The sequence below is a fragment of the Callospermophilus lateralis genome, unplaced genomic scaffold, assembly GCF_048772815.1.
Source record: "Callospermophilus lateralis isolate mCalLat2 unplaced genomic scaffold, mCalLat2.hap1 Scaffold_2002, whole genome shotgun sequence".
In the NCBI taxonomy this organism is placed as follows: domain Eukaryota; kingdom Metazoa; phylum Chordata; class Mammalia; order Rodentia; family Sciuridae; genus Callospermophilus; species Callospermophilus lateralis.
In genome coordinates, this window is record NW_027512998.1 from 181,047 (window position 1) to 206,817 (window position 25,771).

Below are 25,771 nucleotides of genomic sequence, written 5' to 3' on the forward strand. Positions count from 1 at the left end.
GAGTGACTGTTAATGAGTGTGGGATTTTCTTTTTGGGGTAATAAAAATGTTCTGGAACTAGATAGAGGGAATGGTTCCAACAACATTGTGGATATAGTAAATGCCGCTGAAGGTTTTAAAATGGTAAAAATGGTAAATTGTGTTATATGTGTTTTATACAATGAATAAAAATGTCAACCTACCATGGAGTTGTTTTTGTTTTGTTTTGCTTTTTAACTTTTAGCCTTCGAAAAGTGATGGAAGATACACTCTAAACCATCTCTGACTCTCTTACCGAGATTTCTGCCTGTCCACTGAGCAGGTCTGAGATGGCCTGGTGTGTCTTGCGTCACAAATGCAACCCAGCCAGGGGACTGTGGCTGTGCCCTGCCCTTGCCCCTGCCCTGAGCTTGCAGTAGGCCTGATTGAACTGCTTGCTTACTCTAAATTTGTGGGGCACTGCGGTCATTGATCTGTGTGCCTTTTCGCATGCGAGTTCCTTGCTGGATATCGGCCAATAGGACACTCCAACCTTTCGGATCTGGCTTCCTCAAGCCTGAAGTGTCAGTGCTGATCTGTAAAAGAAGAAGAGGTTTGACTATAATTGCATTTAACATTCACAGAGGAGCAGAAGAGCCTGACTCTGGGAGCTCTCCTACTTCCATACCCCCTCCCCAAAGCTGACCTCATCCAGGCAGTTACCTGCAGCTATCACTGGAGACTGCCTCAGTCCTGATCACACCTCTCTTCCTGAAGCCTAGAATGGACTCTTTCTTTTAGAGGCCTCAAGCCAAGTGCCCATTTTGTGCATAAAGTCCTGGAGGCCTCAAGGAGCCCTCAATCATAGCCCCTTTCCCCCCTTCCTGGTAAGCTGCACCCACACACTTAGGCTTCCATCTGTGCGTCCCTAATTCCTGCTTCCAGGTTCTGAATGATCACTCTGCCTGGTGTCCCTAGGTTACCCCTGGACCAAATCTTAGACTGTCCCTACCTTGTGGATGAGAGATACTCCTGCTCCATTTGACTCTAGACTACTCTGAGCAGTACTGAGGTGTTGCTCAGTCCTTTGGTGGTCACATCCTTCCAATGTTAGGGCCCAGGTGGCCCATCATGGGCCTGTTATGTCTCTTAACTGAAGCCAATTTGGACTCTGAGAGCCGGTTTTGAGGGAAGTGATAGCAATCTTTATGTGATTTTTGGAGCAGAGAGAAGAACCGTGGGGTTCCACAGAAATTGGGGTCCAGAAGGTTCAGAGAAAGGTGGGGCAGTGCTATAGTGGCTGAGTGACTGCTAGCTCTTTGCCTGGATGTGTAACATCAGTCTTCATGAATCCTTGTGAGTTTCAAGAGACCTTGTCCTCCCCTTCACAGAGGAAGAAACTGAGTCTATGAAATCATCTCTTGGAGGTCACAGGACTGGGATTCAACTCTAAATGGGCTGAATTCTGAAGGCCACATACTTTTTACTTTGCAGCACTAGTGATCAAGGTCACATGCCATTTTGAGTTTATGTGTCCTAGAGACTGCTGAAATGCTTCATAAGTATCTTAGCAAGAACAACTTTGTCCTAATTCTGCAAGTAGTACTGAGATCCAACTACTTTCCTTCCAGATAAAAGGTGTGGGAGGTTGGCAAAAGGGGAGGGAGAGGCTGCACTGGGAGACACAGCCATGGAGATTCGCTGCACTTAGGATGTTAATGCCATGAGACTTTAGAGACCATTAAACACTTTTCAAGGCAAGAAATACTTCCTAGTCCCTACTGAAGAAAAGACTATGTTTCTTTGGGTTTCAGTTTAAATATTATCATTTTGGAGTCTTTTCTGCTCCCAAATTTAAATAAGATCATGAACTCTTCTGTCTTAGAGTGTTATATTTCATTTTCTTCTGTCATATTTATCAGGGCATACAAGTTTATAGTTATCTTTCTATTGTTCTGGCTATGAGTTTTATGTTCATTAACCCCAAGGACTCTCTATTAGTATATCCTCAAAGAGTAGAACAGCACCTGGCCTCAGGTAGGTTCAATAACTATTTTCTGTGCAGATGAATGAATAGAGGCCTGAACTACACTTAGGAGGTGTAAGACATTGTCCTTGCTCTAAAGGGCATGCACATGTGCCAGGGTCATGGACACACAGGGAGTTTAGCCAACCTATTACACAATAAAGCACCCATTGAGTCCCATAGAGAGGAAGACCACAGAGGGTTCAGATATGGCCACATGTATGAGCCCAGCAGTCTTCAGGGAAGATGTGAGATCTAGGAGGGCCCCTGACATGTACGTGGAATTTATAAATCCTTGCTATCACTATTTTCTCTTCAACAAAGGGCAAAGCAGTCTTGCTGACTAGAAACTCAGGGGCCCTGGTAGTGTCTCAGACTAGAAGTGAAGGCCACTGTGGTTTGGGCTTAAATATGCTGAGTCGGTATTTTCACTGGCTGAGTAAGCTCAGGTTATGAATCTTATGCTGGCTTTGACAGGTATGAGCTTCACTGTCTGGATCTTATTTTCTACAAACATGATTTTTGAGATGGGCTTATAAATGATGGTCATTAAGGCACCTGTGAGCAAGTGGCTCAACCCTAATTGGTTGGCTAGATTTAGATATACACATAGATATGTATACTATGAATATCTAACTGCACACAGACAGCAGGATATTTCCCATAATACATGTTCTAAAAATATCCTCTAAAACCATTGATGTCAGAAGTCATTTTGCACTGCAAAGTTTAAGATTTTTAAACTCTTCTTTCATTTTATTTATAAGTAAGGGATCAAGTAAGGGATCAACAGAAATACTAAAACCCTTGCCAAGAGGGTATTAATTTTTTTTTGGTGTAAATTTGGTATTACAATCTTATGTGTATTATGGTCAGGGACACAGGAGAGGAAGTGCTTCATCAATTTCTTCCTGGGCACAAGATAAACAGCAGTGAGTTATAATGATATTCATGGCCTAACTCAGGTCAGGGTTTATAAGGCACATTTTTCCATTTAAAGAAGCACCTGGAATACAGAGAAAACCCTACCTGTCACTACCACTGGGAGAGGGGTCCCCTCATCCAACTCACCCTCAATTTCCTATTTATTACCACAATGCACCCCACTTCCTGACCTTGCCTATCCCAGGTGTTGCAGGTTAGGGCTGTGAATTACGCTGAGTGGTACCTACTTAGCACATGCATCAATAAATCCCTGATGATGCTATATGACCGATTTGTTAATAAATATGTTCTACATTGTGGCAGGAAATGAGGGTCAGGACACCAAGAACTGGCAGCAACACTTTATTAGTAGCACCAGAGCCCAGAGGGATAATTCCCAAAGTCTGAGCCCTGAGTGCAGCATGGTTTTTAATCTGGTATATAAGCAAGTTTGGTTTCCTTTTTTTTAATGTGGTGCTGGGGATTAAACCCAGGGCTTCACACATTCTAGACAATGAGCTACAACCTCAGCCCCTTATAAGCAAGTTTGGGGTACATGAAGGCAAGGGAGTTGGTGCAATTCTATTGGAGGGTGCAGTCTACATTTTGAATATGGGTGCAAGCTTGTCAACAGGCTAGGGACTCTTAGCTCATACACTTAGGGACTTTTACTGCACTAAGGGGATTGTTCTGTCCCTGTTGCTTTGTTTCCTGCTTCTGCTGCTGTGGTTTTCTGTGACAGGTACCTGCTAGCCGCTGCAAGCTTCTATGGTTAAATGACACTATGTAGAGCTGGGTAAGCGTGCAAACCACAGCCTGGCAGCTCTTAAACTGCTAAAGTCACCATTTTGCTCCACCACAACATCAGCAGAAGCACATGGCAAGTCACATTACATTTACACCATCAGTTCAGATCTGCCCTAAATTTAACATTCCTTCTCCTTCACTTCTAGTTTTTTCCTGTTGCAGTGTCTGCTTTGGTGATTGTCCTCTAGAGGGCTCCCCCTCACCTGGTATCCTTCCACCCTCTCCTCTCCAGTGAGGCACAGAAGAATTATGAACTGCATAACTAAGGCGTCCATATATATCTGGACTTTATAGGTTTTCTACAAGAGGATGACTTCATTCTCACATTGAAGATCATTGTACCCAATGAGATATGTTCTTACTCCATCCTTAATATTTATACATAATTTCCTTTTCAAAAAAATCTTCTACAACTGTAAGAATTCTTGTTACTGTGGTTACAGGATGCAGTAACAGGAGGGAAGGTTCCTGGCTGTTTTATTCTCTGCAAATCCTGATCACTGGTAACTATACTAAAAATATCATAAAGGGAAAGAAAGCCACACCTGGACACTTTTCCCACTGCAACTATTTACACCAAAAAAACAAAAACAAGCCATCATTTCAAAGATAACTAATGTTAACAACATTATTGAGTATGAAGATCGACTGGTTCCACAGGAAGCTTTGGTTCACTCAGTTTCCCTACAACAAGTTTCAAAAGAAATAGCCCAGGATCTGAAAAGATGCAAAATATGCACATTAGCTCATCCCCTTCGGTGTAAAGATGGAAAACCTGAAGTGAACCAGTAAGAAGATTAAACTCGAATGACAGCACTAACAGAGCCAAGGGTCGGATGAAATTGGCAAGGGGCCTTTCTTCTTATCTTGATAAGTTATAAGGTCTTTGCATTTATAAGGGCTTGTCATTCCAACAAATGAGTCAGCCATGATACTGTTTGAAATGCACGTCCCCTATTATTTGCCACCTTGCCACCATATGCCATTCCTGCATCTGTCTGATCCTGGTTTTTGTGTCAAATGCTAATAATAATCTAGCCAGCTGATCCAAATCAAGCAGGTTATTGCTCTCAAAGATGATCTAAACCCAGTCAGCCTAACACGGTTTCAGTCTCGCAGTCTCCATGGTGGCTGTTAAACTAATAGCAGTGCCCGGTTTCCAGGCACATGGCCTGCTCATCAACCAGCCCTCAGCCTACCCCTTCTCACACTTGACACAGACCTGTGTCAGCAGCCAGGGCACTTGCAATTCATTCCCAAGTCTAAATCACAAGAACATGCCAGAATGGCGGAGTCTCCTGCCTGCTGCTACCGTCTTTATGTAGAACACAGGGAACCCAGGATCCAGAATAGAGATTGAAATATTTTCAGAAAAAAAATGAACTCTCTTGTGTTGGACCTGACAGAATGTTCCCTATGTTCCAAATGTGCAGAAACCAAGCTGTTTAAGAATGAGGCATATTGGGATTTGACAGTTCTGTGTCTCATTTTTAGAACTTCAAATTGCAATTCAAATCCATGAACAAAAAGATTGAACCCTTTAACCTCCTTTTCTAAAGCCTAATGTCTTAAACCAAAGTGTCTACAGGCCCGTGAGTAGAGCTACCTCATGCTGTGTTGCTTCTCTTATCTGTAGGTAAAGCAGAATTAGGAGCTTTTCACTGGGGCTGCAGGCTGTAGGTGAGTCTGATCTTGTTCTTTACACCCATAAAAAAAGCCCACCCATTATGTTTATCTCAACCTCTGGCACAACTTGGATTGTTACGTGTGGCACAACCTCCTTGCTATCTCGTTCCCAGCAGCCAGCCCATTCCAAACTCCAGTTCTTTTTTCATGAGTGATTTCTCTGGGTCTGGCCCCTCTTCTCCATCCCCGTGATGCTGCCTTAAGGAAGCCCACCAATTCCTCTGCAGTCCACCACTTGCTCTTCCTGCCTCTTGTCTTGCCCTCCTCCACAGCAGCCAGAGTGATCCTTTTAAGGGTCATATCATTTATTGTGTCACTCTTTGCTGGCTCCCCACTGCTCTGAGGAACTCATTCAAATCCCCTCTGCTGCATAGGCCTTTTGTCCCACACTTTCCATTTTACACTGGAGTTCACCTTCAGAACTTGGCTTGAACAAGCTGTGATCTTTGCTCTTTTCACACTTTTCTCTTGGCAGTCTTCCAAGGAATTGGTGGATCCAAGAAGGCCAGGTAAGAGCCCTGTCTATGCTCTGGGAGGAACTCTTGCCCCCAGCAGAGCATCTGCTCTCTGGGTCATGTCACTCCACTCATGCCCTGCAATGGCTTTCCACCTCACTCAGAATAGCACAAGCAAAGTCCTCCTTAACATCACTGGCTGGACTTGACCCCCATTTCCTCTTGCTACCCTGTGTGTACCTATGAATGATAGCATTTTTAAACTAGTGTTATAAAATAGTGTTATAAAGAATTTGACGATCCTTTTCTAGATACAAACTACACTTATGGTGATAAATTTAATCACTAATTTTTAGCAATTTAAATTCCAATATGAGTTCAAGATTCCTTCAATAGGGAATAATTAGAAAAGTAGGAGAATAAATGTCAGGGATGAGAAGAGTAGAAATGAAGGAGTGTGGAAAGAGAGGGATTTGAGATGTATATACAAGGCCAGCAAGGTCAGGTTTAGAGGCAGGGATTAGAGATTCAACTTTCGCAGAGCTATAGATTCAGAAAGGCAATGAACATATAGGTGTGGGTTGGATACCAGACAAAAACACATCTTTAAATTCATGTGGTGTTTGTTAGTTTTAAATGATAAAATGAATTTATAAATAGTTCATGGAGACTTTTGGAGAGAGGGGACTTGAATGATGGTTAATAGAAATCAGGAGAAAACTACTTAGTTATTGATGTAACCCAATAATATTTAAGATATGAGTGTTGACTGGGCCAGGGGCCATAGGGGTTGGACTGCCAGGATCTTGTTCTCAGAGAGTATATGTACATATGTGTGTACAAATGTGTATGTGTGCTATTCCATATGTGTGTGTTTATATGGTATATAGACATATACACATTTATACATATATATATATATATATATATTTGTGTGTGTGTGTGTTTTATAATTTATTTTCTAGATCCAAGCTTCTTAGCTGGCCTCTAAAACTAGAATCTCAATCCACCTTTGAGATTACCTTTAGAGGGTCATCTTTAAAGCACTAATCACCTGATTTCCCTTCACAAAATGCCCTTGTGGCACTCCACTCTTAACTGAAAGGAGGAATGCAGTCATACTGCCCCAGGTAGCCTTCCCAGGCTGTGATAGGCCTCCATTCTAGATTGTTCCAGTGTTTCTTGTTTCCTGCTTTGCAGCCTGTGCTCAGGCTCCTGTCTCTTCTGGGAATGCCCTCACCAAAGTCCTGCAATATTTCACAAACCTTTTACCTCCCTTGTAAGCTACACAGCAAGAACAGTTTACAAAGACTTTTTTTTTAACTTCCTCAATTAGACTTTTCCTACTGCCAAAGCACATGATCTGTAACTTTCTATGACACTATTTATATCTTGTCCAATATTACAGCCTTTACATATATTTGTCTCTTGTTTTTGAGAGTAGGATCTAAGCCACTTTCTATTACGAAGGAAGACAGATTTTCTTTTCTTTTCTTTTAACTACATACATAAGCAATCTATCTGTATTTGTTAACTTGAATTCCATGTAGACCTTAACCCTGGATCTTTGGCTCTGACAACCAACGGCTCCCACACAACATGCAGGTGTGGGAGGAGAATCTACTGTCCTGGGAGGGCATCTCACAGCCCAGGTTCTTCCAGAGGGTCCTCTCACTTTCTATTCCTTGGCCACTCTATCCCTGCAAGTGAGAATTCAATTTGTCATCACTCTCGTTTTCAATGGTGGCAATGTTCCCAGGTTTTTAAGTCTAAATTTTAAATTATGAGTAAAATTTGGTTTAAAAAAAACCCATACTGGACCTGCAAAGAACAACCTCATTAATTCAAAAATTAAAAAATAGATTAAAAAAAAAGCCTGAGGCTAGGAGTCAAGGTACAATATGAGGAAGAGATAATAAATAATTCATAGTTTGAACAGTACCTCAATAACTGGTGAGGTTTCTTTTATATTTTCTTTTTACTTTAGACAAAAAGTGCTACCCCCCTCCACAAAAAAAAGAGAAAGAAAAAAGAAAAAGAAAGAAAGAAACGTGCCCAACTCCCAGCTGATTAATTTGCAAATTAATGAAATAACACCACTGTCCTTAATTCCAGCTGATGGCACCAGCATTCCCATTTTTGCTAAATGCCTTCCTCATTCATCCAAGTTTGAACCCTCAAAGATACCTATGGCTCTGTCCCCTCTTTCATTTGAAGTAAAAAAGCTTTTGGGAGGACCCATCTCCTCCTCTACTTTAGTATCCATACAGAGGTAGTTTTGGAGTCTGAGGAAGGGAATTAACAAGGGTCTGTGTTATGAATTGGGTGTGAGGAGTACCCCAAAAGCTCATGTGTGAGAAAGTGCAAGAGGTTTAGAGGAGAAATGCTTGGGTTACGAGAGCCTTAAATTAATGAATTAATGCCATGATGAGATTGACTGAGTGGAAACTGAAAGAGGGTAGGGTGTGGCTAGAGGAGGTAGATCACTGGGGACCTGGCTTTGGGGTATATATTTTGTATCTGGCAAGTGGAGTGTCTCTCTGCTTTCTAATCATCACATGAGCCACTTCCCTTCACCACACTCTTCCACCATGATGTCCCTGCCTCACCTGGAGCCCTGAGGATGGAATCTGTTGTCTATAGACTGAGACCTCTGAAACTGTAAGCCCCCAAATAAACTTTCCCTACTCTATAATTCTCTGGTGGGGTCCTTTAGTCACAGCAACGAGAAAGCTGACTAAACAGGCTGCAACATGCAATGAGGTGACAATAACAACATCACAATAACAAAAAGTAATGGGAAGGCATTCATATGTGCCAGGCCTTGTCCCAAGTAACCTGAGAGAATTAACTCATTACAAGGGCCCTTGAGCAACCCTTGGATGTAGGTCCTGGTTATGAGGATTCTGTCCACTTGACAGATGAGGCACAGAGGTGAAGCAGACCACCTACTGCCAGGAAGTGTAGAGCTGAGAGGTAATCCCAGGTCAGTCTGGCACTCATAACCACTAAGCTGCAAGCCTCTTCCATAATGTCATCACCCAGGAAATGCAGGGCAGGCCTGCGGCTGGGGGTGGGGGTGGGGTGGGGGAAAACTGCCCTCTGGCCTAGAACCAGGATAGATGCTGATTCACAAGGAACCAGAGCAGGAAGGAGCAGGCAGGGAAAGGGCATCAGAGAAGGAAAAGGAAGGGCTGTGGGGTGTGCGTGCACGTGTGTGTGTGTGTGTGTGTGTGTGTGTGTGTGTGTAAGACAAAAGCTTTCAGAAAAGGCTAGTACTATAGAAGCTAAGTGCTAGGCCTCTGCCAGGACCAGAAATGATGGCCAAGGTGGAAGAAGAAGAACCGGTTAGTGCATTAAATGTGAGCCAGCAGCTGCCTTGGCAAGGGAGGACCAGGGGCATTTCTAGTGGAAACTGCACAGAGTAACCCTACGCTGTGCGGCTGATATCTCAACTGTAAACTACTTGTTCCTGAAACTCCCTTGTCAGGTAACACAGAACCTCTTATGCACCAATCTTACTGCTCCACCTCTTTCTTTCCAGAGTTGAGTCCTAGTTCTCCTTTCATGCCTCTCTACTGACTGAAGGTAAAATGCAGGGTTTTCAGCTAATGGCTTCCTTATGTTGATTCTGAAATAATAGGGATTATGAACACAGCCCACATATAAAAGGAGACAAAAGCAACAAAAATAGCTATGGGAGAAATTTCAAAATTTATGGCAAGTGTGAGATGTTTTCAGAGTATTGCCAGTTACGGATGATAATGTAAGTGGATTTAGACTTCTTTTTCTCACTGTCATTTTTCTAGGCCTTTTGCATGGAGAATTCAATAGGAGTTTCTGAGTCTGGGCTTGGATTGGATCCTAGAAAAACAATGATCTGCAGCTTTGCCTAAGAAGAGCACCCATGGGATTCTCATCCATTTCAAAGTCTGCTTCCAGACCTCTCTGGGCTGGTCCCCTGGAGCAGCAGATCTGGGATGCCTGACATACGTGCTTCAAAATTCTGTCATCACCCTTGGCTCTCCAGTTCTGGACACGGCTGATGAAGAATGGAGGGTTTTCCCACCTAGAAACTCAATACAATCTCCTTCAAAATACCAATGACATTCTTCACAAAACTAGAAAAAAAAACAGTTCTAAAATTCATTTGAAAGAATAAAGGACCCAGAATAGCCAAAGCAATTCTCAGTCCAAAAAGCAATGCTGGACGCATGACAAAACCTGACTTCAAATTATACTACAGAACTATAGTAACAAAAAACTGCATAAAACAGACACATGGACCAGTGGTTCAGAATAGAAGACACAGAGACAAACCCACACACATCTACAGTCCTCTGATCATTGACAAAGTTGCCAAAAACACACACTGGAAAAAAGACAGCCTATTGAACAACTGTTGGTGCTGGGAAAACTAGTTATCTATATGTGGAAAAATGAAACTAGACCCTTATCTCTTACCCTGCACAAATATCAACTCAAAATTGATCAAAGACCGAGGAATTAGACCAGAAACTATGCAACTCCTAGGAAAAAACATAGGGTCAACACTCCAGCATATAGGCACAGGCAGTGACTTTCTTTGTAGGATACCTAAAGCTCAGAAAATAATGACAAGAGTTAATTAATAGAATGGCATATAATTAAAAAGCTTCTGTTCAGCAAAGGAAACAATTAGGAATGTGAAGAGATAAACCATAGGATGGAGAAAATATTTGCTAGCTATTTTTTTTTCTGACAGAGGATTAATATCCAGAGTATATAAAGAACTAAAAAAACACCCAAAACAACCCTTCAATTAATAACTGGGTTAATGAATTAAACAGACACATCTCAAAAGAAGAAATACAGATGGTCAACAAATATGTGAAAAAATGTTCAGCATCATTAGCATTTAGGGAAATGTAAAATTGAAACTACAGTCACATTTCATCTTACATCAGTCAGAATGGCCGTCATTGAGAATACAAATAATAATAAATACTGGAGAAAAAGAAACTTTTATATCGTTGGTGGATTTGCAAATTAGTACAACCACTATGGAAATCAGTGTGGAGGTTCCTCAAAAGACTAGGCACAGAACTACCACATGACCCAGCTATTTTCCTTGGTATTTATTCTAAAAATTTAAAGTCATTGTAATATAGTGATACATGCAAACCATGTTTATAGTGGCGTAATTCACAATAGCCAAACTGTGGGATGTGACGAGGTGTCCACTAATGAATAAATGGATAAAGAAAACATGGTATACAGACACAATAGAATTTTATTTAGGCATAAAAAAGAATAAAATTGTGTTATTGTTATTTATAGGAAAATGGATGGAACTTGAGAACATTATATTAAAGGTCAAGGTTGTATGTTTTCTCTCATATGTGGAAGGCAGAGTGGAATAAATAAAAGAAAGGTGACGGGGGATTCAGTTGAAGAAAGAGACCAGGGATGGGAAAACGGGAGACAGGGATAAGTGCTGGGAAGTGATATTGGCCAAATTATATTGTTATATTGTGTGCACGTACGAATATGTAACAACAAATCCCACCATCATGTACAACTATAATGCACCAGTAAAAATATGTGGAAAGACAAGGAAAAAAAAAAGAATGGAGGCTTGCCTTCCTTTCCTATCTGGCCCCAAACCATCCTTTTGTTTTCAGGAGATCCTCCACACCCCTTCAGGTGTCTCTGTGATCCACGCCCTTGCCCTTGACTTCCTCAGTTCTTCCTGAGCCACTGCTTTTGTTGCTGTCTGGGCTGCCAACAACATATTTGCTGGACGGTAGTTAAGCAGGCAGTGTTGTTGTATAGGGGAAGAGCAGAGCCCAGGTCCCTTATTACTATTCTAGCTGAGTTTTCACTTAAGGAAGCAACTGTTTGCCAGTGGCCAAGTGTTCTTGGTAGATTAAGAACTCTTTCTATGGCTGGTGCCACGGTGCATGCCCGTAATCCCAGCAACTCAGGAGGCTGTGGCAACTGGTTCACAAGTTCAAAGCCAGCCTCAGCCATTCAATGAGACCCAAGGCAATTTAGTGAGACCCTATCTCAAAATAAAAAATAAAAAGGGCTGGGGATATGGCTCAGTAGTTAAGCGCCCCTGATTTTAATCACCAGTACCAAAAGGAACTAACAAACAAAAACAACCTTTTCCATCAGTTTTCCATGAGTAAACACAGTTCTTCTTTGCATTGAAAATGTGGGCTCTGGAGTCCCACCATCTTGAATGGGATCCTGGATCTACTATTTATTAGTAGCATAATTTAAGGTAAGTTACCTGACCTCTGGAGGCCTCCATTTTTCTCATCTGTAAAATTGGAAAGAGAATAACAACAGCCACATAAACTGTGGTAAGAAATAAATAAGATAATCTATATATTGAGTTTAAAACAGTGCTTTGCACCTAGTAATTAATAAATGTGTGCTATTAATACCAGCTCTCTCTAATAGTTTCTGACGCACTTCCACCTTTTTCTGTTTTAAAGCTCATATTCCCTGGAATAAAGACAGGGATTTAAAAAAAGAAAAAAGAAATCACTGGATGACAGCTGTGTCACAGGCCTAGGAAACAGCCACTTCAGAGTGGGAAAAAATGGAATAGATTCCAAGCAAGAGACTGTGGATAAAAGATGGATGGTATTAGGTATCAAAGGAAAAAAGACTGTCTCCTTTCCTTTCCTCTTCACCCCTATTGAAAACAAAGAGAATCTGTGATTCCATTGAAAAGAGGAAGCTGCCCAGGAAAAGTTTCATATGAATAATATTTTTACTTCGTAATCCTGAAAATATTGTTTTTCAGGAATGTTCAACTTTTATAGACAAAGCAAGAAATACTAAACTATGATAGAAGACACATGTTATTATCCTTAATTATAAAGAAGTTGATGGATCTGGGAATATTTAGAAAAAACAATAGACTACAACTAAGTGGGGTTTATTCTGGGAATGCATATAGGAATATCTGGTTCCACAAAGGACAATCAAAAATCTCATTGATTGCATTAACCAATGCAAAAAAAAGCATCTGATGAAATTCAACATCCGTTCATAATTAAAAACTCTTACTGAACAAGAAATGGAGGGGAACTTGATCATCCTGATAGAGGGCATTGTCAAAAACACTATAACATCATACTTGAAGGAAGAATATTTTCCTCTTAAAACTAGGAACAAAGCAAGTATGTTCCCTCTCATCAATTTTATTTGACATCATATTGTAAATCCTAGTAAGTGAAATAAGATAATACAAAGAAATAAACAGCATGCAGATTGAAAAGGAAGATATCAACACTGCATTTGTGGGCTGGGGTTTTGGCTCAGTGGTAGGGCACTTGCCTCGCATGAGCCAGGCCCTGGATTCGATCCCCAGCATTTCATAAATAAAATAAACAAAATTGAGGTATATGTCCATTTACAGCTAATATATATATATTTAAATAAAAAGCTGCATCAGGGAGCATGGTTTTCTATTTAGGAAACTTCTAGTGAGTTAGTAAGGTCAGAATAGATATAAAGTCAACTAAAAAAATCCATCATATTTCTATATACTAGCAATAAATAACTGGAAATCAAAAAAAAATTTTAAAAGCCCAGACATGGATTTTTAAAACCACAGAATGTCAATGAAAGGAAGAATTTTTAAATATGGTAAAGATGCTAATTCTCCCCAGGTTTATCTATAAATTCAATGCAATTCAATTCAAAATCCCAGATTTTAAAATAGACATAGGTGAATTGATTTTAAAATGTATATGGAAAAGCAAAAAAAAAAAAAAAAAAAAAAGAAGAGTGAAGCTGGAGGACATGGATACCTCATTTTAGGATTAACTATAAACTACAGTAATCAAGATGGTCTGATGCTGTCCAGGGGACACACACACATATCAATGGGATGGATGGATGGATTAGAGAGTTCAGAAATAGGGCCACCTGAGTGTGGTTAATGGATTTTTGAGAAAAATGTGAAGTAGTTTCATGAAAAAAGGATAGACTTTAGAATAAATGTTGGAACAACTGGACACTTGTATGCAAAAAGGTATGAACCTAAGCCTCATACCTTGTAGAAGTTACCCTTAAATGGATCACGATTGATCCACAAGAGGATCATAAAATGTAAAATTGTAGTATTTTTAAGAAGAAAACAAAGGAGAATTCTTTGTGATTTGGAGTTGAACAAAGAGTTCTTAGATAAGACACAAAAACCACATCCAATCAAAAAAAAATTACAAAGTTAGACTCCATAAAACACTTAAATTGTTGTTTTGGGAAAAATTGTTAACAGGATGAAAAGTAAGTTACAGACAAGAAGAAAAAAATTTTGTGCAATAAAGGACTTATATTTAGAATATATAAAGAACTCTCAAAACTCAACAATAAGAAAACAAAAACCCCAGTTAACATAAAGGACAAAAGACTTAAACAGATATTTCACCAAAAAGAATATACACAAGGTAGATAAGAACAGGAATAGATGTTTGCTATCATTAGTCAGTAGAGAAATGCAGATTAAATCATGATGGGAGACTACTACACACCTGTACAATGGCTAACCTGCAAAAACCAAACCAACAAGCCAAAACAACAAAGAAACAGAAAAGTACCTACAATATCACATAATGAAAACAACAGAACACAACTGGAACCCTCACACTTCGTTTGTGGGACTATGAAGCACCACAGTTTGACATTTTTTTATAAAGTCAGACATACACTTAACATATGACCCAGTAATCTCACAGCTAGGTATTTACCCTGGAAAAACAAAGTCTTAGGTTCATTCAAAATCCTATACACAAATATTTATAGCAGCTTTATTCATAATCACCAAAACCTGGAAGTTACCTGAATAAATTGAGCCAGTGAATGGATTAACAAACTGTGGACAATGCCCAGCATTGGAATACTCATGAGAAAATAAAAAGTAAGACAAGTGGCCACCAGGGATTACAGATGGAAGAAGGGTGTGACTTCAAAGGGGTGGCACCAGAGAGCTTTGGGGTTGATGGATCTATACTGTATTCTTACAGTGCACAAATCCATGCATACGTTATAATTCACAGACCCATCACCCTCCCCGAGAATAAAAGTCAATCTTACAATATGAAAATTTGAAAAATGAAAACAAAATTTAAAATACTAAAAAAATTTGGCAAATGAAAGACAGAAAAGAGATGGAGCAAAGAGTAGGGGCACTGGTGACCCCGTTTCATATAAGAGAGGGTCAGAGCACACTGTCAAATGCTGACCACAACCAATGGAGGCTCAAGTGTATTATTTAAAGATCAAAGGCAACCACAAAAGGAAGTCAAAATAGCACAGTAAGAACCAAAAGTAAGGAGGAAGACAGGGAGGAGAAGGTGAGAGGTGATATAAGGGAGTTCAATCCCCATCTCTTATAGCAGCAAGTCAATAAATGATGACTCAGTGTGATAAAGAAAGAAATAACAGTGTTGTCATATTATTTAGAGATTAAAATTTAAACTCACCCCTCGCCCTCTTCAAGTTTATCATCTCTTCTATTCCGAAAGCCAAAAAGAGCAAGCACCTAACTCACTCAACCAGGGCTCACCTACAGACTGTTTTCTCCTTCATTACCACTTTGTGCACTACTTCATTTTTTAAACCATGGCATTTATTTGCCATTCCCACTGGGCCACTCACTAAGTTCTAATCTCCATTCATTTGCAGAACAGTAAAAATATATCTCAGGCCAACAAATGGTCAGGTTCTTCCCATCCCAAGTGACCATGCTTATCGTGTCCCAGGGTCAGGGAGATCCATTATCCAAACATTTCAACATCCAAAACAACAATGCCTCTTATTTTCTTAAGGACAAGGACAGTCTCTCCTGAGGTTTCATCTTGAATTCAAACTCAGTTGTCTAAAGGCCTAGTCTGTGTGCACATGGGGCCTTCATGGAATAGGTTAATGGGCAGGAGTTACCACTGGCCAAGAAGCTAATATGAACAGGCTCTGGGAAGAATAAGTCTCCCGGGATTATGTCCCTCAGGGCTGCTGTAGGGTGCCAGGATGACATCTTGTTCCCATCCTGCAACTACCAGACCCTTCAATCACTACATGGCACAATTATTGCAAAACACCTAGATAAATCTTTCATGAATGTCATCAGTCCCTCCTCTGTTTAAGAATGTACAATATCTCTGTCTGGCTCAAATATACCATCTCCATGAAGTGCTTTCTGAAAACTCACCTGCTGATTCTCCCCAAACAACAGCGACATAGTCCTATAATTGCAAACATTTGCAGCTTACAAATCTTTCTGTATATTTATGATATATGGGTTTCACAGCAGCGTGGAGGGGCAAATGTCAGTTACTTTGTTTTCCACTCCAGAAGCCCAGAGACTGCTGCACACCAGGAATTCAGTATATATTTATTTGACTTTCTGGATTTATTAAGCACAACATTTTGTCCTAAAGTTCTCTATAAAAACAGCCTCAAGTTGTTGTTTTTTAGGATGGAAATATCTATAAAAATACACAACAAATGAACAATATCTAAAATAAGCAAATATATGACAAATAGCAGGTAGCACAAACTTATGCTTATAGGTCAAAACAAAAAAAGAAAGGACAACCTGCAGGAAGGCAGGTTTAAGGTTGAAATACCCCCCATCCTTTTTCCTTATGTATGTTTTTCAAACCTATTTTGCAAAGTTGTATTTATTTTCTTAGAAAAATAGTCGGTACATCCATATGCATAAGGACGAAAGGTCAAATGCAAGCAAATACAGTAAATTAGATAGCTTCATGCAGAATTTGCAAGAAAAGTACAAACTCTCCTCTTCCTCTTAGCATTGCCAAACTGAGGTTACTGCTCTCTGAGCATCTTCTTTGGGCAGAGGCAAGAGAAAGGGCAGCCAGACACTTCTGCACACTACTTTCTGGTTAAGGATTGGAAATACATCAGCAGAATAGAAACACCTGAAGTCTACATCCACCATCTTTGGGCCTCAATGGCATTTATGTAACACAGACAGATCATTTCAGAAGGAGCTGAATTTGCAGCTTCTGGGTTTATGTTTCCAACTGGCTGCTGAACATCTCCAAGAAAATGTCCTTAAACTCAACACTTCCAAAATAAACACATTATCTCCACCACACGACCCACCAAACACACATGTATGTGTGCATGCACACACACGCATGCACACACACACACATGCACACATTCTTGCCACCTGTTATTTTTCTTGTAATATGGATCTAAGCAATATCCCTCAAGTCAACCACACTCGAAACCAAAAACTCCTTCTATCAATAATTCATCAGTTTTACCTGCTATCAACCCTCTCCAAAACACATCTCCAATTCCTACCGCCCTTTCCAGTCCCACTACAGCTTCTTGTATTCACACTCTCTCCACTTCTCACCCACACCCCTTAAACCACAGCTCTGATCTCAGTAGGCCACCCTCCAGAGGTGTAGGTAGAAGTGAGAAGGCTGGGAGTCCTGCATTTGAATGTTCTCCTATCCCTGCAATTAAATTTTCATGTTGTTTCTCCAATTTTCTTCTCTAGATCTAGATCAGTCATCCACAGAATTGGGTAAAACTCACTTGGCATAGTGTTTAAGGGCTTCCAGGATCTGATCAGGGCCTAACCGCCCCAACATGCTACATCCCAGCCACACACTCATTCCCTGTGCTGCTCACACACATGGTGCCTCACAGTCAATCCCCTGCACTTCCTCAGTCTGATACAGCCTCCTCTTCCAACTCTGTCTCTTGAAATCACCTGCATCTTCCCAGGCCCGGCTACAGAGGCTCTTTCAGAGACCACAGCAGTAATTCAAGAGTTAGAATTATTTCCTTCTTGGCATCTCCACTCTTATTCTTTTATATTCTTATTTATTTTACGAGTTTAATCCAGTAGAGAAGATGGAGCTGGAATTCCCTGATCCTGAGATGTAGAGAAGACTTGCTCAGAGGCCCTACTGGAAGCTCTCAGGAAGCCCAAATCCTCCAGAGATTTCTGCAAGGTCAAGGAACTTATGTTCCGGGGTTATGTTTGGTTCCAGGTTCCTACTTTCAAACAGCTGTCTTTGTTCTACTCCTTGTGGTCTCACAAACATGGCCTGAGCTGTCAGTGATACTCCCTCACCAAATCAAACACAATGAAACACCTCCCCCGACAAAAAAATCCACATGAAACATAGCAGATTTACTGCTATATGGGTGGAGAAGAGAAAAGCTTTCTATCTCAGGCATCAAAAACAATTTCCCACTGAGTGAGGGGCACCCCTGACCCTCAAATGACCTTTGACCACCATCCCAACACAGAAAAATTTCATCTGGCCCAGCATGCTCTCAGTCACCATCTTCAAACCAGTGTTAGGACTCCTCTCTCTTATTCCCTTCTTCACTATTGTCACCTCTCACGTACATAGAGCCAATTCTTGCCCTTGCCTTAGGAGGTACAGATAAGCTGTCCTTATTATTGCCTGGTCTAGCCAGGTTACAACTGTTCCCTCCTGCAGATTTTATTAAGATATTTCTCCAAAGGCAGCCCCCCCAAGCTATTCTGTGCAGCTGCAGAGAACATCTATTTCCCATCTTGACATGCATCTGGCTCCCCCAAGTAGGCTCCATAAAGTAGAAATGATGTCTCAATCCATCCTTCCAGTACTCAGCACAATGTCTTGTACATATTAAGCCCTTAAAAACTGACTAAAATGAAACTCATTCTTCAATATGAAAAGTAGAGTGCAAATTAAAAGTAAAAACAAAAATTTTTCCCCCTGAGAATGGCAGGAGTGTGACTCATACAACACACTCTCATCAATGGCACCCCTGGTATATTTTTAATAAAATAGGGCTGGTGCAAACCCTCCCTGGAAAACAGAAGCAGCTGTTCAATTGGATCCAGCAATTCTGAAGGAGAGTAGAAGAAAACTGAAGGTCGAGACATCTGCAGTGACTCAGGATGGGCCTTTCACTGTTCTCCATAACCATGGAATGTCTGCATGCCCACTATAGCAGGGAGAGAACTTGGCTTCCTTGGAACATGCCAAACCTCTGAGGAAGTGGATGGTAACAGGGAAAGGGGGCCTATTTTTAGTTCACTCCTCTCCACTGTATTTTTGTCTTGCACCTCCTAAAATTAGACTTGCTGACTGAGGCTGTATGTAACCAGGGTGGCATGCTGATGAAACCATCACTTCCCCAAAGGAGATCTGTCTTCTCTGGCAGTCCTTCCAAAGGCTCTCTGCCTCCTGGATGTCTTGGCAAGCTTAACCCTACCCTGGAAGGAAGAAGGTATAGCCCCGCATGGGCAGAGCATCATTAAAGGCTCTAAAGTCTCAAGACTCTTTATGTATTAGAACATCAGACTCAACATCAACTGCCTTTGATGTGCCAGCTACTATTCTGATCACTAGTATATTTAATTTCAATAACCAAAAATATTTCTACTGGCAGGAAATATGACAGTGTTTTAGAAATGTAAGGCAGTGATTATAGAAAAAGTAACACACACATTTTTTAAAAAACCACATTTTAAAGATCCTAATAATCTTTGATACTTTTGCTGTTCATATGAGTAATAACACCATCAAAAGAATGGTTTTAAAATTGATGAATCTTAAACAAACACAGAATTTACATTTTGATAACAATTCTGATGTTCATAGTGAGGGAGGCTCTGCATGGGTACGGGAGTACATGGGAATTCTGCACTTTATGCTCAATTTTGCTGTCAACTAAAACAGTTCTAAAAATAAAGTCTACCAAAATGAAATCACATGCATACAGGTACATTCTAATGTGTGTATGGAAATACTTTAAAGAAAAGTATAACATGAAAGCATCCTGTTACTGAAGTCACTGGGTGGGGGGAATGGTGGAAACCCCAGGTAATACCAATGGCCAAAAGTTGGTCCATGAGAATTGGAAATCTGGAAAGTGTACTTGTCCCTGAACTGATGGATACCTGATTAATGTTATTAAGAAAGTGAATCAGAAACCTTGCAAATCAGGAAATAAAAAGAGGATCTGTACAAGCCATGTACTATGGAAGGGGGTTAGAAAAACTTTGTGGTAGGAGAATTTTAAAGAATAGTAGTCTCAACTTTTTGTGGAATGAGGTTAAACATAACTCAAAAGCAAGAAATTGAATCTTCCAAAATGTTGCTATGATTTCTTTTTAAGAGAGGCAATTTAGTTCAGCTTGTGCAATGCTATGTTATAGGGGGCAAAGTTCAACTGTACTATGTCAAGGGTCAAGGGTCAAGGCTGGTCAAGGTGAAGTGAGGGAGGTGAGGGAGCAAAGTTAAGGAGATGAGTACCCAGAGTGAGTACCCTCATCTTCTTGCTCTGCCCTCTACTCTGGTGAGGAACACAGCCATTTAAACCAGATCCAGAAAGGACTGAAGTCCATTATCACCCAGTTCCCCCTCCTGCTACACTCCATTCTTGACTGTAATGGATATACAATCCTTGGTATTCTTCCCTTTTCATATGTCTAATCTGAGGGTAGAGACTGCAGCCTATCAACATGATCTGCAACAAACCCCAGATATCAGATTAATTTATGCCCATAAATTGACTGGTAGATTTTCAGATTTACTAAGGGAATATAAAGAGAGTGAAAAAAAACATTTATTTCTCAAACTTCTTCAAATTATAGTTTAAAAGAATTTATTAGGAAAATACTCAATAGAGGAAAGAATGCAAAAACTTGAACAAAGGAGATGGGGGAAATGTTTGCAGCCTCCCCATTATAAGAATGAAGGTGGGAGCCAGACATGATGACACACACCTGTAATCCCAGTGACTCAGGACTCTGAGGCAGGAGGATCAAGAGTTCAAAGCCAGCCTCAGCAACTTAGCGAAACCCTGTCTCTAAGTAAAATACCAAAAAGAGTTGGGGATGTGGCTCAGTGGTAGAGTACCCCTAGGTTCAATTCCCAGTACCAAAAACATTTCTAAAACAAACAAACAAAACCAAAAAGATTGGAGGTGGGGAATGTGTGATAGGTTCCCAGGGAAAGAAGCAGATCTGTGAAGGAGATTGCTCTCCCTCTGTCTCTATAGCTACCTCTACAGACATTCACATAAGAGAAACGCACACGTGGCATATTAAGAGACAGATCAGGTTGCCAGATAAAATATAAGATGTCCAGCTAAATTTGAATTTCAGATGAACAATAAGAATTTTTTTTAGTATGACACATTTGCTCTATACTTATACTCAAATAATTATTTGCTGAAATTCTAATTTAACTGAATGTCCTATATTGTAATTTGCTAGCTCTAGCAACAGGGATAAAGCAATAAAGCAAATCTAGGTAGAGCTAGGAAAGGTGAAGAAGACAAAAATAAAAATACAAATGGAAGAAGTGAGACCACTTGCAAAAAGCAGACAGGTTACCCCTCATGTCTCATGTTTTCTGCGGTTGTTCTGTTGCAACTCCAGGTCAGCGCAGAGACCTTCCGAGGCTCACCCTGGCTCTGCCCTTTTCTTCTGGTCATAGTCCAGCCCCATCATGCCAGCAAACATCCATTAGGAACAGGGAGCTCCCAAGAAGAGAGGCAGAGCCACTGTGTGGCAGGTAAGCCAGGCAAATTGCTTTGTGCTTGCTGAAAGATCGTCCTATAATGGATGTTAAAATGATCCAGGGTTGCAAGGAATTGACAGGAGTCTCCAAATAAGCATCTAGAAATAGCAGTTATCTGTCCATTGATTCTGAAATGCATTACTCCTGCAACACACTCAGCATTTCTGTAATCAGAAACAAAGGCCTAAACAAATTTTAGAATTGAAAAGCTCCTTCAAATCAGAGATTCTGCATTTTTCTAGAAAATAAGACAAAACACAACAAAACAGTACAAGGAACTTGGGGTTTTGAACACATAGCAACACAGGACAGTAGAACTAAGCTGCAGCTTCTGTTTTGAGATGGCCACATCTGGAAATGCAGGTGCCCCAGGGGCCTTTCCTCAGGTATGGTGGGAGCAGCTGATGGAGTCAGCAGTGCACATGTGTGACACTCATACACGCTCTGTATGAGTCTGCTCAAGTGGCTGGGACAAAGCACTATGGACAGTGTGGCTCAAACACCAGGATTTCTTTTTTTTTTTCTCATAGTCCTGGAGGCTAGAAGTCCAAGATCAAGGTGTCAGCCAGGTTAATTCCTTCTGACCTTCTGAGGCTACACTCCAGGGCTTCTGGATGGCCTTCTTCTCTCTGGTCTCATGGGGTTGTCCCTGTGAGTGTGTGTGTGTGTGTGTCTATGTCCCAGTTTACTCTCAAGAAAACCAGTTTTGGTGGTATTGCGCCTCTTCCACCAGCCTTATTTTACCTAAATTACCTCTTCTAAGACCTCATCTCTAAATACATTCCCATTTGGAGGAACTGTGATTAGAACTTCCAGATGTGAATGTGTTGGTGGGAGAAGGCAGTTTTATCCTGTAACACATGAGTCTGGATGTGGTGGTGAGGCTACTGCTACTGGAGCCTCTGATATAGACCAAAAAGAACTTTATAATTGTGAAGAGCAGCTCAGCAGGTCCATCTGCTGCAGTGTGGTCTGTACAACTCACTAGGTCTGAGTTCTTCATCTGTAAAACAGGATTCTTCAATTCGGAACTCACCCATCGTAAAGAGCGTATCAAGGTTCAAAGAGATGTTAAAATCAGTCCACCTCTTACCTCACAGTGTTATCTATAATGAAATATTAATACTGATAATTAATGGCAGATGTTAATAGTGCACATCCAAAAGCTACATCTCACAGTTTAGCTTCCAATTTCATCTCAGTTGGGATTCAAATTGAGCCACAGCTAAAAATTAGTCTGAGGGCTTTAGGAGGGTGTTCTATATATACAGAGAAAATTCTGGGAGGAGTGCAGTTTTGGTGTAACCTCTTAAATTCTTTTTATGCTGGTGACACCAGCAGCAGTGGTGTGGCTATGCTATATCCCCAACAACCCAAGGGAAAGTGTGCTCTTAGTTATCTATTGTTCATCTCCTGGGCAGATCCCACGGCTGGGCACCCGACTCACTCATACTGCTGATGCTGGGAAGGGCAAGGCAAGCATATCCCCCTTCCTCAGGGAGTTTTACCAACACCCGGTGAAGACAGGCAATCAAAAAGTCATCTCAAGTGCAATGGTGTTTAGGCTTGAATGCTGGTGAAGGCTTGAAGGCTTGAAGGCTTGGTGCCTATCACACATGAATGCTGCAATGAAATGTGCACTTTTGTTTTACACATGTTCATATTAATTCCTAAGCCAGAAAAATGTTAGCAAAATGGAAAAGAGCATTCACATGTAAAATATCATCAACAATGAATAATTTTATGGTCCTTGCTTCCTGTTAAGCACTGTACATGCATTAATTTGTCTTGATAGTGACCATATTATATAGAAAACTTTCTAATTAAGGCACAGAAAACTTAAGTAATCTGGCTTTTCAAAGCCACACAGCTTGGATGGAAACATATGCAGTCTGCTCAGAAATCTTAGCCACCATGGCTGAAAGAAGGAGATACATTATCATACAAAGGTCCTATTGGAGCAGCACTATCAGAGAAGGCCATCATGGCCAGCCCTACTCCTAGTTTTAGGGGGTTTCCCAGCCATCTCTGCCACAACTGTAGCCCAGGAGGCAATGAGGTTGAAGGAACAGAACGCAGGTAACGGATCCCTTCTAGCAGCTATGTGACTCTGAGCCAGTACTTAACCTTGCTGTGCCTCAGTTTCTCCCTCTCCGAAACTACCTTGGTGACAAGTATGACTGTGGCAGATGCTATGGGTGCTCCAGGCATAGGTGCTCAGCCTAGCCCCAAGCCTGGCTTCAGAAAATGGCCTTTTGGGCTAACTGCTGTGATCTCTGCCAGAGGAACTCCTAGATGGGGAGATGGACTGCTGGAAGTGCTATGGGAGGAACAAGAATTGGTGGGCAGATCAAGGAAGGCTCTGCATAGTCTCCCAGGGATTCCCAGCAGGGTAGAGGCCCCAAATAATCTACATGCATTCAACTTCTTATCTCAGAATTACCAGTGGGTCTGTGTCAGAAATCCTGAGCTGGGTAACTATACTTGGCAGCAAAGAGAACAAGAGACTTGGTAAGATGCCCTGCCTCCAGGTAAGATGGCTAAATTCCAAAAATTATGGTGGGCCAGAGGGCCCTGTGGGTTAGTGCTCTGGGCATGAATCAAAGCAGCATATCAGGGTGCCCATGCTGAGTTGATTCCTGCTGGTTTGGGTTCTCCTGGCATCTGGACAGTAAAGCAACATGTTTCAGAATAATGTGTCCTGATATCGCTACCACATTTTAGTTAATTTCTCCAAAGAACAAGAGCATGTGTGAACTTGCATGAGTTTTAAAACAGTTCTTCACATAAGCCCTAGGAGCTAGTATCGTGTGGTCACATCTCCACCCCTCATCCGATATCCCTTGATTTTTACATTTGAGAATCCAGCCTTTGAAGAACACATTTACAGCTTTAGAATAGCTTTTGTCTTCAGGCATTATCTAGCAGCAATGAGAATAAAATGGAACCCAAGCAGAATGAAGCAAAAAGAAAACTAACAGTGCCTCTAAGCCTCTGTGCATCTGTCGTACAGTGAGGACCTGAGAGGTGAAGGACAGAGAAGCCCAAGGTGACACAGAGGGCGCTGGTGAGGCCCATGTGAGGAAGCTCAGCTCCTGGGACACCTTACCAGAGGTGGCCCACCTTTCACGCACAAATAGCCATATGGCTGGTCCTGCCAAAATACCGCCAGAAGAAATAACATTAAACTTCACAAAGTCCACAGTGTCTTCCAGGTCTACCACTTGAGTACTGTTCTTATCCAAGCCAAACAGGGAAGACTGGCACTGTTGCCAATGGAAATTTTATGCCTTGAACACAAAACTATATGGTTCATTTGGACATAAGTCAGTGGTGGGCAGGGAATGGTGTTGAATGGTCCTGGTGAGGAAAAGAGCCATGTATTTTCACCATGAGGGTCAGGAATGGATGATTCAACTGAAAACCTGATTAAAAAAAGGAAAAGGAGATTAGGCTAAAGTGAAACCCTCGAAAGTAAAGAGGAACTAGTATGTGAGTTTGCACATGGCTGGAGAAATGAGCAAGATGGAAAATGGCGGGGTGGGTGGGGGGAGCAACTCAGAAGAAAATACAAAATATTTTTCTGATATTGCTTAGCTCCTAAGTAATTATTAAACATTGCCTTAGATTTAATTTCTTAGAAAACTCCCCTAAGAGATCTTAGCATCCATCCTTGCTAAGATCCTTCACCAGCACAATCAGGAACCTTTTTTTTCCTTTAGTGATTGCCACAGGTTCATCTTTAACATTATATATGCAATATATATATATATATATATATATATATATATATATATATATATATATATTTATACTATATACATTCTCTTTCTCTCTCTCTCTCTCTCTCTCTCACACACACACACACACAAACACACACACACACACACACACACCTCCATAGCACACACTTCTCCTGGCTATCTCTACACCCAGAGGTTTTATCTCACAGTTTGCTTTCCTACTAACAGTCACAAGATACGTTTCGTCAGAGATGAGAGAATGCTGAAGGTGAAAATTCTTCCATATTTGGTGACCTTGGGCTTAAGGGGAGTTGCTGACAGGGAGAACTGCTTTAATGATCATTCCCCATGTCCTTTATGCTTTGTCTGAGGAGAGAACACCAGCTAAGCTAGATGTCCTTGGACCAGCCAGAGAACAGGAAATGCAACAGTTTCACAAAACATTGTTATCTGGGCTTTGCTTGGTCTCAATGTTTATTTGAATACAAACTAGCAAGGGAGGCTGTGATAGGGACCCAGAGCTTCTGAACACTCCTGCTAAAAGTCACCTTTATGGACTCTCCTTGGGAGGGAAACCACGCCACTATATTTCTCCAC

At 41.0% G+C, this 25,771-nt stretch overlaps 1 pseudogene; it reads right to left on the reverse strand.

Moving 5' to 3' along the window:
- The window catches only part of LOC143388274 (WAS/WASL-interacting protein family member 3-like), a 38,873-nt pseudogene extending 22,777 nt beyond the window's left edge, over nucleotides 1-16,096 (reverse strand).
- Between the last annotated feature and the right edge of the window lie 9,675 nt (nucleotides 16,097-25,771).